Genomic DNA, 15,444 nt, shown 5'->3' on the forward strand with positions numbered 1-15,444 from the left:
AGCCACTTCATTTTTCCTAGCCTCTGTTCTTTCATATGTAAAATAGGGATCATAATATAACATCTACCTTGCAGGACCCTTGTGAGGATTAGAGATGTGAAACCCTGAAACCATGGTAAATAATCAGTAAATAGTAGTCATTGCTCTTGTTATTATGAGTCCATACAGCTATATCATAGTCACTTTGAGAAAGACCCTATAGGCCAGATTAAGAAATTTATCACATTCACTGTCGCATCTTCAACACCTGCCCAGTACTTCGTACATAGTATGTACTCGGCAAATAATTTAGAATGAATAGCTTTATCCTCCCACTGACGGCAAGGAGCTACGAGAATAATCGAACCGCTACTGACGGCTGGTTTCGAAAGCGCAGGTGGGTCATTGTCGACTCTCACTGGCCTTTACCTACTAAAATTCTCACCTCCTGTCTCTCCGCACCTGTCTCCCTAATGATCCCTGTGCTACGTTTGACTCCGCCTCTCCCGGAAAATGGCAATGATGATAATTCCTGTCATCCACTGAAATCACAAGAAAGAACGTGGAGCACTTTTTTAAAAGCCTGATGGGCCTACACCCGTTCCCGCATCTAATACAGGAGAAAGTTTCTCGATCGCTCTCGGCCCCTCGCGCACCTCCTGAGGCCCCGCCCCCCCACGACTCGAGTTCCTCCCACTGAGGCCGGTGCTAGGGGCGCATTTTCCCGGGTTGGCCCAGGCTCCTGTGCGCACGCGCGCCACTCTCTCCCGGCAGGCGGGGGCGGGGCCACGCTGCGTCATCGGGGCGCGCGCTGTGGACGACGCTGTGGTTGCCGGAAGTTGAGCGGCGGTAAGTGGACCGCGGCTGGTGAGGGAGTGGTGGGGTCTTGCAGGGTCTGTTTTGGAGGCCTGGAGACAAGGGGCAAGTTCCGCGGTGAGGGCGAAGGTCATAGCGGGTTTCAGGATCCTCCTCCGTCCGCCTCTGAGTCGTCCTCCCACCTCGTGGGAGTTACCGACTCCGGCTGTCGTGCTTTCTCTCCAGCCACATCCCCTCGCACTGGTTCAGTCCGGGGTCTTCTGACTAGAAAGCTCCTGATAATTTCCTAAGTCAGTCCCTCTTGTTCTCTGGCAAGGAGTGCTCCCGGTGTTGGAACACGGGAAATAGGACACTTGGGCTTTGCCCGGACTTGCTGTGTGACTCTGGCACGTTCCTCCCCTTTCTGAGCCTGTCTTCCCTCATCTGTAAAATGGGAGTGATAATATGTCATTTGTTAAGTGAAGAGGTTAAAGTAAGTTTACTCTAAGGTCTTTGCTGAGCTAAGTTTCTCTATTCCTTGGTTTAGTCCAGCGGTTACAAACTAATGCTTAATAAGGATCAGGTAAGGTAAATGTCAGTGTAAGAAAATTTCTTTGTCAGAAAGAGTCAAACTTTTATTTTTACTGAATTGAGTTGTATAAGAACAGCACCAACATATATTATATTGGAGAAATGAAACCAAATCACCTCATTTTTTAACACTGGCGACTAATACAATAAAAAAATATTGACAACTAATTCAATTTTTTTAAAACCCTGTGCACCTGTAACCGGGCATATCCGTGGCCGCCAGTTTGGAACCTCTGGATCCCAGGCTCCCTTCCCTATTGCCTACTTGGATTTTTTGTATTACACCCCTGCCCACTCGTCAAACTTCTTCGGTGACAGAAAGTGCACCACTTCTCTTTGCTCCTGCTTGGTCTTCCCCCAGCTCTGGCTTAAAAAGTTATATGCTGAACTGAAAACAGTTATACAGTAACCTCAGCTCATTATCCCTCCTTCAGGCTCTTAGATTGCCCCACACATCTTTGAAAGCTGCAAGAGACAGGGTGACAGCCAGAGTTTGTCTTCTGCTTCCCCCTTTTTCTTCTCTAAGCTAAGCACATTCATTTATCCATAGTAAGCTCCACAATGACAGAGAATTTTGCTTTGTTTTATTTGTTGTTATATCCCCAGCATATAGAACAATGCCTGTATATAATATAATATGCTCGATAATATTTGTTAAATGAGTGAATAAAACAAATATTTGCCTGTTAATGCACCAGGCATTATTATAGGCACAAGTGATGTGGCAGTAAACTAAGACAAAGAAGAACCCTGTTTCATGGAGCCTACTTTTTGATCGTGGTGGTGGTGATTGTCAATAAATATGATACTTTTAAGGGTTGATACGTGTTTCAGATCCCGATAGGTGCTACAAAAAGAAACAGCTATGAATGGAGAGTAACTGGGGGAAAGCAGAGGAAGCTGCTGATCAGGGATAACTTTTGTGAGGAATTGATGTTTGAGCTAACACTGGAATGAAGAAAAAGCCAGTCTTGTGAAGGCTCATCTTGCCTCACTTCCTCCATCCTCCAACTCTGTGCTCAAGTCTCATAGCCCTTTGTTCCTACTGCTTCTGCCACCTAGAACACTTCTCCTTCCCCTTCCATTTTTCTTGGCCAACTCCTCCCTGCCCTTATGTAACATGATTTTGAAACCCTTTAAGGAGCTGAGTACTGGGCTCTGTTATTCAACCACACAGTCCCTTTTCTGTTATTATGGAGAAAAAACATAAATACAAGAGTACTTCAAAAAATTCATGGAAGGATTCGTATTATCTTTTAATCTAATTTTTCCGCAAACTTTTTGAAGTACCCTTGTATTTATTGAGCATCTGCTTTGTTCCTGGCATTGCACCACAAGCCGGGAATACAAAGTGAGTAAGATACGCATCCCTATCCTCAAGGAATTTACTTTTTCTTTTAAGTCAAGGAGATAGACAACAACAGTGTGGCATGAAGCTATTGCAGAGGTTTGGTAGAAGAGCATTTACAGTTCTTGTAAGTCAGGTTGATGCATCCGAGAAGGCTTGTATGAGGAGGTGATGCTTTATCCAAGCCCTGAAAGATGAGCATGATTAGCCAGGTGAAGAGGAGTGGGGGGTGGCCTGAGCAAAGGGCTGTAGGTGAGAATGCATAACCTGCACGTAGTTCACCAGAGTTGCAGTGTAGAGTTGTAGGACGAGAGGTGACTGGAGAGGTAAGCAGGAACCACCTCACGAAGGGCCTTGTGAGCATGTTAAAAGCACAGACTTTGGAATCTAAGACACCTGTGTACCAGTACTAGCTTTGCCACTGAACTAGTTTTGTGACCTTGGGCAAGTCACTTCCTTTCTAAGCTCAGTTTCCTCATCTATAAAAAGCGGAATTATAAATTGAATGAGGTGATATGTTACTCATTTGGCACTGGTAGGTGATAAGCACCCAATAAATAGTAGCAGTTAATATTGCCAGACTAAGAAATTTGGTCTTTATTTTTAAAGCATTGGGGTGGAGAGCAGGGCACTAAAGAATTTTGAACAGGGGTCGACATGTTCTGGTCTGTTTAAATTACCCAGGCAGCAAAGTGATGATTACACTGGACAGGGCAGGACCAGGAGGGAACCAGTCAGGCACTGTTACGATGATCTGGTGACAGGATGAGGGCCTGGATGAAGGCATTGGCTGTGGAGATGAACAGGTGTGGGTGGATTTGAGAGATAAAGGAGGTGGCATTTGTTGGACTTGGTAACTGATTGTTGCTGGAGAGAGGAGGGAGGCAAGAACCAGGATATTGGGGGGGAAATAAATCTGCTGTATGAAAACAAAGTTCTTTGATTAGTGGTTTCTGATTGGTTATCACTGATCTCCTCTCAGATTTTATTTGGAAGTCAGTTGGCTTCTGTCCTCCACTTTTACCCAAAGAAGTGAAGTTCACTAATACCTTCCTCTTCTTCTCTTTTTATCTCCTGATCTCCCACCTTTCTCCAATGTAATGAAGGCCTGATTGTATAATCAAGAGAGGATAAATAGGTGCTGCTTCGTGAATGGGTCGATAATATGCATTTCCATGGTCTTGGAAGTCTGGGTAACCACCTATTCACTGATCTCAGACCAGCTCCAGAATGATCTCCCTTGGGATTTTCTCACAACTTTTTCCTGGCAGTTACCTTCCTTTGAACTTGTTCCTTTTTGTCAGTCTTTCTTTGAGTGTGTGTTGTAGAGGGCAAGTTCTCTTTCCTTGAGGAGTCTAACCATGCAGCACAGGACTGCACTTTTCCTAGGATAACCTAAGACCCTGCTGGCAACATTGTAGACACATCAAGTTCTTGACACTATAACACTGTTGTGTCACCAAACAGGTCAGCCGGGCCTCAGTGATGCTCATGTGTCCTCGGGCAGCTCTCTAGTCCATTCCTCTTTATGTTCCCACATTTCCATTCCTCTCTTCAGCCTCCTATCTTACCTTTTGCTTCGTTAAGTTGCAGCCATCCATTAAGGCTCCTCAACTTCCTCTTCTGTCCTTTACAAACTGATCTCCAGTGGACCCAATCACTTTTATTCTAATTTTGTGAAAGAAAAAATTGTGTTTGTTTTAAGGCTAATTTCTCCATGTATGTATGAGATCCCATCACCTTCTTTGCCTCAGGGACCTGGTTTCATCATTTGTTCATTTTCTTTCCTGTTTCATCCACGCTTCCCATTTGAATATCCTAAACTTACTCTTATTTTGGAAAAAATGAAATACTCTGCCAGTAACGTCTGCTGCACCCCATCATGCCTGCTCTTCCCAGCCACATTTCTTTGAGAGTTGTCTGGAGGTTCTGTCTCTACTTCAAGTCATCGTTCACTGAAGTCCTGCTTCTGTCCCACCACTCCACCAAAACTGTCTCCCCAAAGCCATGAGACCTCCACGTTGCCAGAACTTCTGAGCATTTTTCCTTTCTTATTTTTTGACTTCTTGGCACATCTGACATTGCTGACATTGCCTTCACTTACAACAACTGGCCATTTCTCCCTCAATTTCCATTGTGGGTCCTTTTCCTCTTTTCATCCTATAAGTACTGTTTTCTCCAAGGCTCTGCCCTCTACTCTTTGTTCATGTCACCTCTGGCTTCCGTACTCATTTATGTGCCCATGACCCCTGCTCTATATCTTGGACCTGGTCTCTCCTGAGTGCCACCCTCAAACTCAGTGAGTCCATTACTAAGCTCATCATCTTCCCTCCAAACCTGCCATTGTTTCTCTATTCTTTAATCTTGCCCATTCCCTTCTGTATTAGTCCATTTCTGTTGCTTATAACAAAATACTGGAACTGGGTAATTTATAAGAAAAAGAAATTTATTGCTTGCAGTTTTGGAGGATGGAAACTCCAGAGTCCAAGAAACACATCTGGTGAGGGTCTTGGTGGTGGCGACAGTGACCCAAGGGTCTCACGTGGCAGAAAATGGCAGAGCAGAGAGAGACTAACCTCTCATGTGCTCTTTTAAAGCCCTCAGAACCATGGCCTGACCACCATTTTTAATCCGTTCACTAAGGCATGGTCCTAGAATCTAATCAGCTGTTCAAGGCCCTGCCTTTCAATTACCGTAATAGGATTTCCCACCTCAACAGTCACAGTGGGAATTAAGCTTTTAATATATAAACTTTGGGGACAGTATTCAATCAATCCACAGCACCCTCCTTCCATTTAGTCATCTGAAACAGTACCCTGGGGAGTCATCTTGGATTCTTCCTCTTGTACCATTCCTCCTTCTGTCCCTCTCAGCACAGGTAGTCATCAGAGTTCTATAGATTCTACTTACTTGACCTTTCCTGACATGTGTTCTCCTCCATTTTCTCCCCAGTGCCTCAGTTCAGGCCCTCTTCCCATCCTGACTGTTTTCCTGCACAGCCTCCAGCTGGTTGCTCTGCCTCAGCATTCTGGCACTCACTGGTGTTGGAGTACACTTTCTAAAATACAGATCTTTGCTAAAATACAAATACATGGCTTTTCATATAAGACACTTCATGATTTGGTTTTTGCCTACTTTTATGATATGTTATCTAGCTATTTTGTCACATGTACCTTTCCCTCCTGCCATAGGAACTCATTTGTATTTTCTTAGACATACCATGCTGTTCATTTGTTCATAGATTCAGTCATCAGCAAGTTTTTGTTGGGTACCTACGAGGTTCTAGGAATGAGTCAAATGTTGGAAAAACAATGATGAATGAGTGAAAATTAAAAACTGACATGGTCTCTTTCTCTTAGAACTTTTATTCTGTTAGGGAAGACTGACATTCAAAAATGTATGTAAAATAACTGCATATGTGCTATGAAGTTGAGGTTCATGGTGCCGAGGGAGAATTAACCTAATCAGGGGGTGAGGGAGTAAGGGAAGGCTTCCCTCAGAAGTGATGATTGAGCTCAGGTTTGAAGGGAGAAAAGAAATTAACAGGTGGTGGGTGTGTGTAGGTGGACAAGAACATTCTGAGCTTGTGCAGAGGCCATGGGATGTTTCTGGAATTGAAGATGTGAAGCTGAGCCAGCTTCCTCCTTTTGCCTGGAGTGTCCCCCCTCCCCACCCATAGTCTTCCTCATCCGGTGGTACTCTCTTGGGGCTGGTGCTGCCACCCACCTCTTCCAGCCATCTAGGGGGTGTTTGGAGGTGTGTGGAGCTGTTTTATTTTGCTTTGTTTTGTGACATTGACCAAAGGGCATTACTGCATTTATTGAGAGGGAACCAGGGATGCTAAACATTCTGTGATGTGCAGGGAAAACTCTTAAATGAAAGAGAATTATCCCACCCAACATGCCAGTAGGACCCTTGTTGAGAATCTATTGCCAGTTCTTCTTACAACCTTGACTCAAGGGTTTCTATGGGAAGCATTCTAATTTAGATGTCCCTCCTCCCATACCACTCTGTACAAACACTTACCATACTGTACTGTACTTGTTTTATAACCAAATTGCTATGTTATCATTTCTGGTCCATCTTGCCTTCAAAATTGTTAGGTCTTTAAAGGTAGGGACCATAGCTTTTTCACCTTGAACAAAAAATGTAGCACATTTTTTGAAATGCAGCACAGGGACTAGTATATAATATAAACGTTTATTGAAAGAATAACCTAACGGAAACCCCATTGTCTTTGACACATTTTGATGATGTTAGCTCTGCTTTTTGAGTTCCTCCTTTGTGCCAGATACATGTATTTTCTAATTGAATCCTCACAATAATTCTGCAGGTAAGATGGTATCCTCATCTTACAGATGAGGAAACAGACTCAGAGAAGTTAAATGACTTGTCCAAGATTGTGTGGCTATAAAGTAACAGAGGTGGATTTGAACTCAGGTCTCTCTGACTCATGAACCTATGCCCTTCCCAGTCTATCATACTGCCTCCAGAGTATCAGACTGCATTGCTGTCCAGTTTTCTTGAACTTAGATTTAAGGCCCTATATTTACCTCTATGAAATTTTTAATCTTCTTAAAAGAGGCCTGCCATTCGAGGTGGTCAGAATCTTTTTTTATTCTGAATTTGAGCCATCGGTTGTATGTCCTGTTTCTTCCTGCTTCATGTCCAATGTGGAATTGATAAGAAAATCTTTTATATATTTATGCAAGTCACTGGTAAAATATGGTAATAAGAATGCCTTATTGAAATATTTATGTGTCTTTTCCTCCTGCTATTAGCCCCTAGCACAGGGTTCAGCACACATGAAATACTTAGTAAATGTTGATGAATATTCATTTATGTGGATAGATAAAAATTGACTGGATAGAACCAAAGAATGATCCAAAGTTCTACCATGATTAGTTCCTTTCTTGTTAACCCCAATTCATTCTGTAACTAACATCCTTTGAATAAGATTATTTTACCAGTTCCCAATCCCTCTACTTATGTCAGTGTCCAATTCCTATATCTTCATATTGTCTATGAGGATTTCTGGAGCAGCCTTGTGACAGACATTTCAGAGGTCCATATATTCTGTGTCTATGATTCTTCCCTGACCAAGGTAGAAATGTAGTTACTCTGTCATGACTTTTTCTTAAACCATATTCTACTCTTATGATTACTCAGGGCTGCTGCATAAAGTTGTGCAGGTTGTGCACTGTAGAAGAGGCCACATCAAAAGGAGTTCCATTTGTATCATAGGTATCATGGGTCTCATTTTTGTAATGACAATGGCAGACAAGGGTAGAATGTCTTGAGCTAACCTCGTCAGTATATTATAACAGTTCTCTAAAGGAAGTAAAATGTCTTGGGGAAGGGGTGCTATTTTCTGATTGTACAAAGGTGCTATGTGGAATAGAGTGGCCCACTAGGAGAAAAATCTCTGTCTAGTAGTCTGTAGAATTTATTCTTATTCTCATCTTTGAAAATCAAATGTTTTGAAAATCTGAAATCAGGTTTTTGCTTGGCCTAATCTTTCAGTATCTCTCCCATTTCTTAGGATCCTTTAAAGACAACCAGAAATGAAAACCACAGAGATGCTTCTATTCAGAAGCAAGCCTTCATAACCCAGCCAGCTTTGAGGAAACTATCACAGATTTTAGTTGTTGGTTGACATAAGGGCCCCATAGTGACTCAGGTGAGTCACTGGTAGGTGTCCCTCATGTACAGAATAGACCAAGGTGACACCGTTGATTAGTGGAGGTCACAAAAAGGACTCCAGAATAGGTATCCTGCCCTCCATCTTCCTCTTTCCTATAGTTTTTCAGCTTTCACTATCCCTCCCTTGTAGGCTTGCTACTCCCCATAATGCTGGTATCCAGTGTGTTCATTCTCAAAAACTGAAGCTGAAGGAGACCAGATTGTATGTGAAGATTAAAGATACTATAGCAGAAAGAAAACAAAATGAAAGGAACACAACTCCTGGAAGTAACCAATGAGGATAATGTTTAGAGTCTGAGGACTGCAGATGTGACTGCTGGTTCCCTGATTGACCTACTAAAGAAGTAAATGATGTTGATTCTGTAGGGGAGAGGTGGCTCAGGTGAGGAAGACATCTTGCTCATGATAGCAATGATCCTAACTGCTAATGTGGTCAGCTGTTACCACAGAAGTTACCTGATGGCACAGTAATAAAAAAAAGCCATTTTGGGTGATTTGGTGTCTTGTGGAGACATTAGTTGGTTTAGCAGCATCTTGACTCTAATGCAATTTTTAAAAGGACATGAGGCTTCTGTACCCAGCTGGGTCCCCTGTAGGAGTCTGAGTTTTCATCTTCCAGTAGAGCCTCCTCTTCTAAGTTTAGAACTTTTTCCCCCTCCTTTTGGAAAAGATGGTTTTTAAAACCTCCCTCTTTAGTAGCCTTGCAAATTGTTTCTGAAACTCATGAAGTTGCAGAAGCATTCTTAGTCTACAAAATGTGCATTGGCTCCATATGCCAAAGTGGCCCTCTCCCTACTCCTGGTGCTCTCCACCTCGTTTTTAACACATCAGCAGCTAAGAACATATTCTGTTTGTCAGCAGGACTTGGTCATGTGGTTTGGTGCTTATTTTAATGACTGCCAGAGCTCGTAGCCCCACAGCTGAGAAAATGAAAATAGAAGCCTGCTCTATCAGCTCCAGTTTGGCCCAGAGAAGGTGTTTTAGGGCCAAATTGTGGTTCTTGTCACTTCCGCTAAGTGAATGGACCCATGTGGTCTCAGAGAAATTGAACACAGAGTGCTCCTCACCCCTTAGAACTTGTTCCTTGGACTTCTCCTTGACCTATAACAGGAGACCAACCATTTCATTTTAATTAAGCCTGTGCTGCGATTGCAGTGCTCCTTTGAGGGAGGTATGTTTCAGGCAGAGGAAATTTTCACAGTGAGCATGGGGAAGGGGAACCACATTAGTCAAGCACTGTTGGTTAATATAGGGAGTGACAAGAAAAACTAACAGCAGCCACCATTTATTGACTACTTACTGTATGCCAGACAATATAGCAAATATATCACACAAATTTTCTTTTAGCCAACAACATTCTGGGTTAGGTATAATTACCCTTATTTTACACATGAGGAAATCAAGGTGCAGGGGAATGAAATAATCTGCCCAAGACTTCTAAGCTAGTAAGAGGTGTAGCCAGAATCCAAATGTAGATTTATCTTACCGAAGGCCATATTCCTAACTGTGTATCACATTACCTCTGATTTTAGCATTCTTTCTCTGAACCATTAAAAACTCCCCTGCTCTCCCAAAGCAACTACATAAAAACCCTAGAACACACACGGAAAAATTATAGTGGGAGAATTTTTAGTATTGTTAGGCTGGCCTGTTTCTCTGTTCACCCTCTAAGGGTCTAGTTTCCCTAAGGACATGTTTTTTGGGTTTTTTTTTTTCCTGCATGGTGGTTGTTTATTTTCTGTTAGTTTTACTTCATTTCTAAAAATTCCTGTACTGGCTTGATATTTGCTGTGTCCAATCCTATTAGACCCCTGTGGAGGAAGAATGGTCAGGCAGTCTCACTCCAGGAAGCACCTCTGCTTCAATTAATTTTATAAGCTCTAAGCCAAAATACTTCCATCTGTATCATCTGTAATAACAAAGTGCCAGAAAACTTTATGGAAACAATATTTCATGTAGGCTCCTTATTTACAGCAATGAATTTGTTTTCACCAAAGCTGGATTTAAGTAGGTCATCTATTAACTGTTGAATGAGTGCATGAAGTTTCTTTGTAGGATTGGTATAGCTTGAACATAGGGGGTTTTGTTCTATTTTTTTTATTCAGGTATAACATACATAGTGAGTGCACTGATCATAAATATATATAGCTCATGGCTTTTTACATATGCATATGCCTTATACCCACCACCCAGCTCAAAATACAGAATATTTCTAGCTCCCAAGAAGGCTTCCTCCTGCCCCTGCTTAGTCAGCACTTCCTCCCCTGTAATTACTATTCTAACTTCTATCATGTTGTTTGGTTTTGCCTGTTGAACATAGCATAAAGCTATGTGAGTCTGGGCACTAGAGTTGTTCTTCTTAATACTTTATTTTGGAACTGTTTCAAACTTACAGAAATGAAGAATAAGACAAAGACCTTGCATTTACCTTTCCCCAGAGACACCATGCAGATTTTGTCCCCGTAATATCCTTTATAGCAGAGCATCATCCCAGGATATTGCCCCCAGTTGTCATGTCTCTCTAGTCTCTTTCAGTCTGTAACAGCTCCTTAGTCTTCCCTGGACTTTTAAGATCTTGACACTTTTGAAGATTATAAACCAGTCCCAGTGATTTTTGTAGAATGTTTTTCAGTTTGGGTCTATCTGATGTTTCCTCCTGATGAGACCTACCCGGGTTATGTATTCATCAAATTACCACAGATGCTGTATTCTTTTCATTGTATTCTATCAGAGAGCATACAAGGTCTATTTGTCCCATTACTGCTGGTGTTATCTGTAACCCCTTCATTATGATGGTGTCTTATTGATCAGGTTTTCTCACTGGAGAGTCACTTTTTTCCTCCTTTGTAATTGATAAATTTTTGTAGAGAGATACTTTAAGACTGTTGAAGGTAGGCTCTTTAACTTACATAACCACAGAAACACAGGAATAAGAAAAGATTTATTCTTTACTACTTTTGTATATGGTTGAATAAGTTTTCATTTACACTGATTTGTGCATGCATATTTCCTGTCCTCTAAGATCTTAGTTCTAAAAAAGCAATAATAGGTTTAGAGAACTTCTAAGTCATATGGCACTTGTCTGTATGTTCTTCATGATTTCTTACTTTAATCTCCATATTCCATGGTAATAGGCTTCTGGAGTTTGTCCTTCCAATCACAGAAGCTTGAGTTATTTTTTTCTCTTGTTTCTCTTGCGAAAGATACCCATAAAGGGCTTCTAGGATTCATCTTAGTAACATTTGAGAGCAACTCTGCAAAGGACTAAGGATACTGAGAGGAATATGAGGTGTAATTTGTGGAGTTTACAGTCAAGTTGATAGAGGCAGAAAGGTAAGCAAAGAGTTGAAAATTACCAATTGTAAGGTGGCTTTTCAAAATGCTAGGCAGTCACGTGGGCGGGGAGAGAAGGGGAAATGCTTTTCAGACAGAGGGAGCTGTAAGTTAGGGGTGCAGAGTCCTGAGAATGGGTGTTAGCAGCACCAAGTACATAGCTTGCTGTTTCTTGCGTATCAGGTCAGAGGTGTGGAGTGGCAAGGCCATCGGGCGGGACTAGAGAAGATGGAAGGCAGCAGCAGAGGGGAGAAAGTTTGAAGGAAACCATCAGAGATGTGGTGATATGCCTGTTGAGGATGTGGAAACCTGTTGATGTAGCCTTTCCGGCATGTTATGAGCCTCAATAAATATCAAGTGAGCTTCGTCCTGGCTTAATGCTGGTGACATATGTGTGAGAGTGTTCTGTATAGACTATATTTACCAGTTTATAAAGAAGTATTTACAGCATTACAGAGCACATATCATAGGCCAACAGATGTGGTCTTAGAACCTGGCCTTACAATCTGCTTCACCCTCAGGAGCTCTTGCTGATCTCTATGGCTCTTTAAAAAGATTCTCCCAAAAATGTCAGTCTCCCCCAAAACAAAATACATTATTAGCACCTTCAAAGAATCAAAAAAATAACGGGTTTGGAAGGTCATCTAGTCCAGGGGTTGGTTGCCTATGGGTCAGATCCTGCCTGAAGCCTTTTTTTTGTGCAGTCTCTGAACTAAGAATGGTTTTTACATTTTTCAAGGGTTGTAAAAAAAACAGTAATAATGATAATATGTGACAGAAACTGTTTTGGGCCAGCAGTGTCTCTGTTATTTACTGTTCTGGCCCTCTTCAGGAATAACTTGCCAACCCCTGGTCTTGTCTGACTGCCTGATATAGTAATCCTTTATGCAGTATTACTGGGCAAATAATCATCTAATATATGCTTGAACACTTCCACTAATGGAAAATTTATTTTCTCTCTGATCAATCTAATTCCTGTTTGGCCACCTCAAGCTGTTGGTAATTTTTAAACTGTGCTGAAATTTGTCTTACTGTATAGCATCCATCCATTGGCCTTTGTGGGAGAAGAGAGCTATTATTTCACTTCAACATTCACTAAGCTCCTAATAGGTTCTAGGCACTGTGCTAAGTGCTGAAGAAAGATGAACAAGACATGGTTCTCGTATTAGGATCTCCCAGGTGTTATTTCTTGGAACCAAGGCAGTTGAGCAGGTAGTCTTATGTCTCTATCATTCCCCATCTTTTTGCCATTGGGTTAGAATTTTTTTATTTAATAATTTTACTTTATTTCTGTATTGTTATTCCATATACACAGTACAAAATTAGAAAGGCAAAAAGGTCATCCAGTGAGAATAAATCTCTCCACTGTCTTGTTTCTGACCCACCTGCTTCTTTCTTGGGAGGTACCCACTAATCACACATTCCTCTGGGGCTCTGACTTTAAAGAACAGTAATACCAACAAAAGGATTAGGTCCATTTAGACAGAAACTTTTGATAAGAACTCATTCAGTGACATTTTCTGAACCCCCACTCATTGTAAGTTGCTGAGTGTGACTCAGTTTTATTTTCATAATAAAAAATTTGCACCAAGTTTGGGTGTTTTGTGTTGCTTAACCACCCACAGTACTATTCAGTTTAAGCTTGACTAAACTTTTTGGCTACTGCTGGGGTTTTGTTCATTGCTGCATTGAATCCTCATTAAAGCCTATCCTCTTTAATTGGAAGTAACACAATCCCTTTTTGTGTAACTTCTGGATTTCACATCCTGCATATGAAAGAAATAGTTTGAAATAAAATTGAACCACATTTATATTGATGCCTGTGTCAGTTTCTTCCCTTGATTATGTCTGAATATAATGTTGAAGTGTGAAAGAAATAATCTTTTAGCTTTCTAAGCTAAGCAGAAGCTGAAGTCTCACCTGCACTGTCCAGGGTTATTATACAGGCAAGCCTTACTTTTCAGGAAGCGGGTAATGTTCGGACCTAGATTAGTTACTCATAAATAAATCTGTCCTGAGGACTCATTTCTCTCCAGATTTCCTTCTGACCATTACTTCTTAAATCTTCCCTTCCAGCTTGTGGATTTTAGTGATGTGACATCTATATAAAGGTTCCTAAGTGATACATTTATACTAGAGTAATCTCTTTAGATGTTTCCAGTGCATTCCTTATCACGTGTTGCTGCTATTTCTTAAGACCTTTCTGTTTTCACAGCCTGTCAGGCAGTAGTTTCAGTAGCTGAACACTAACCATATCCTCTTGCGAAATAGGCTCTTGTGTTCTGTTCAGAATTTTTCAAGGGCCAAATAAGTCAGAAAATATTTGAAGGATGTGCCTCTTATGCAAATTACTTTCTTAGCATGTCTTTCTGTTATCGTGATCTTTTTCCTTTTTACTTTTTTTTAAACAGCTTTATTGAGATATAACTGATATACAAAATTTTTGTCTGTTATCTTCTAAGTAGTCATCCTGAGTCACTTTTTCCCAGCTGCTGAAGTGATTTACAAGAGTTCTTTTGTCTCTGGGATCCTTTGGCACTGGTAAAATTCCATGTTGACAACTTCAACAGGTCATCAAAATTCTGATAAAACAAGTTACATTTGACCTTTAAGGGTAAGTTGTGGATGACTAACATATGTAGGGGCTTGATGACCCATCACACAGAGGATTTTAGATGAGATCCATTTGTGGATCTGTGCTACTGTGCTGATTTCCTTCCATATTGGGTGATTGCTCTGGCCATGGCCTTTGTGTTTTGACTCTGTTGGAGAAGAGGTTCGCATACAAATGATTTTCAGAGTGATTGGTTATTTTTTAGCATATGGGGGCTGTTGGGTAGTATAAAGGGTCTGAAAAGAGGTTTTTCCTTCAAGACAGTATAGTGTAGTGATGACAGTAGGGGCTTTGAGGCCAGCAGACCTGGGTTATAATCTCAGCTCTACCATTTCCTGACTGTGTGACTTTGGGCGAGTTACTTAACCTCAGTGTCTCAGTTTTCTCTTCTGCAAGGTAAGCGTAATATAACCACTTTGGAAATGTCATGAGATTAATATGTAAAATAAATAAGTATAGTGCTTGCCACAGGATGAGCCTTCAATAAAAATACTACTGCTGTTTTACTATTACTACTGCCATTATTTAAAACATTTTAAAATGGGTCTTAAAAAAGCCAGTACAATTCATGGTGGTAAATGCTCTAAGGGAAATTTTCAACTATCACCATGGAGAAAAGCAGGATTGATACCCATTGACTGTGGGTGTTGACAGCTTCATAAAGGACCTTAAAAAATGAGAAGGAATTTTCCTGGTAGAGAGGGGAAAACTTTCCCAGGAACATCAGAAAAGGCATAAGGCCAGGAAACTAGCAGGCTAAGGCAGCAGCACCTTACTTTCTGTGTAATAAGGCCTGTGAGGTTTTGTCTGTTTGTTTAAACAAGAGAGCCACCTGTGCAGATCATTCCTGGTGGCAGTGTGCCTTCTTTGGAGAACACGGGGACTGAAGGCAATGACTGTGAGCATGTTCCTGCAGGAGCTGAGCTGTGAGATGACGGAGCCTGGCGTCCGGCAGTGGGAATGGAGAGAAGGGAAGCAGAGCTAGACAGGAAGTGTGAAGTTGCATGAAGAGCATGGGCTTTGGAGTGATACTGGAATTTGAATCCTGGTCCCTCCCTTTCCTAGCTGTATAGCCTTGTGT

At 41.5% G+C, this 15,444-nt stretch overlaps 1 protein-coding gene across 4 annotated transcripts in view; it reads left to right on the top strand.

Moving 5' to 3' along the window:
* Window positions 1-752: 752 nt before the first annotated feature.
* Window positions 753-15,444, top strand: part of ATG7 (autophagy related 7) — a 262,622-nt gene continuing 247,930 nt past the window's right edge. For all 4 annotated transcript variants that reach the window (XM_063114002.1, XM_063114001.1, XM_063114004.1 and 1 more), the window contains exon 1: window positions 753-828. The gene's annotated coding sequence lies outside the window, so the exon portion shown is untranslated. The remainder of the gene's footprint in view (window positions 829-15,444) is intronic.

The sequence above is a fragment of the Cynocephalus volans genome, chromosome 11 (genome assembly GCF_027409185.1).
Source record: "Cynocephalus volans isolate mCynVol1 chromosome 11, mCynVol1.pri, whole genome shotgun sequence".
Lineage (NCBI taxonomy): Eukaryota > Metazoa > Chordata > Mammalia > Dermoptera > Cynocephalidae > Cynocephalus > Cynocephalus volans.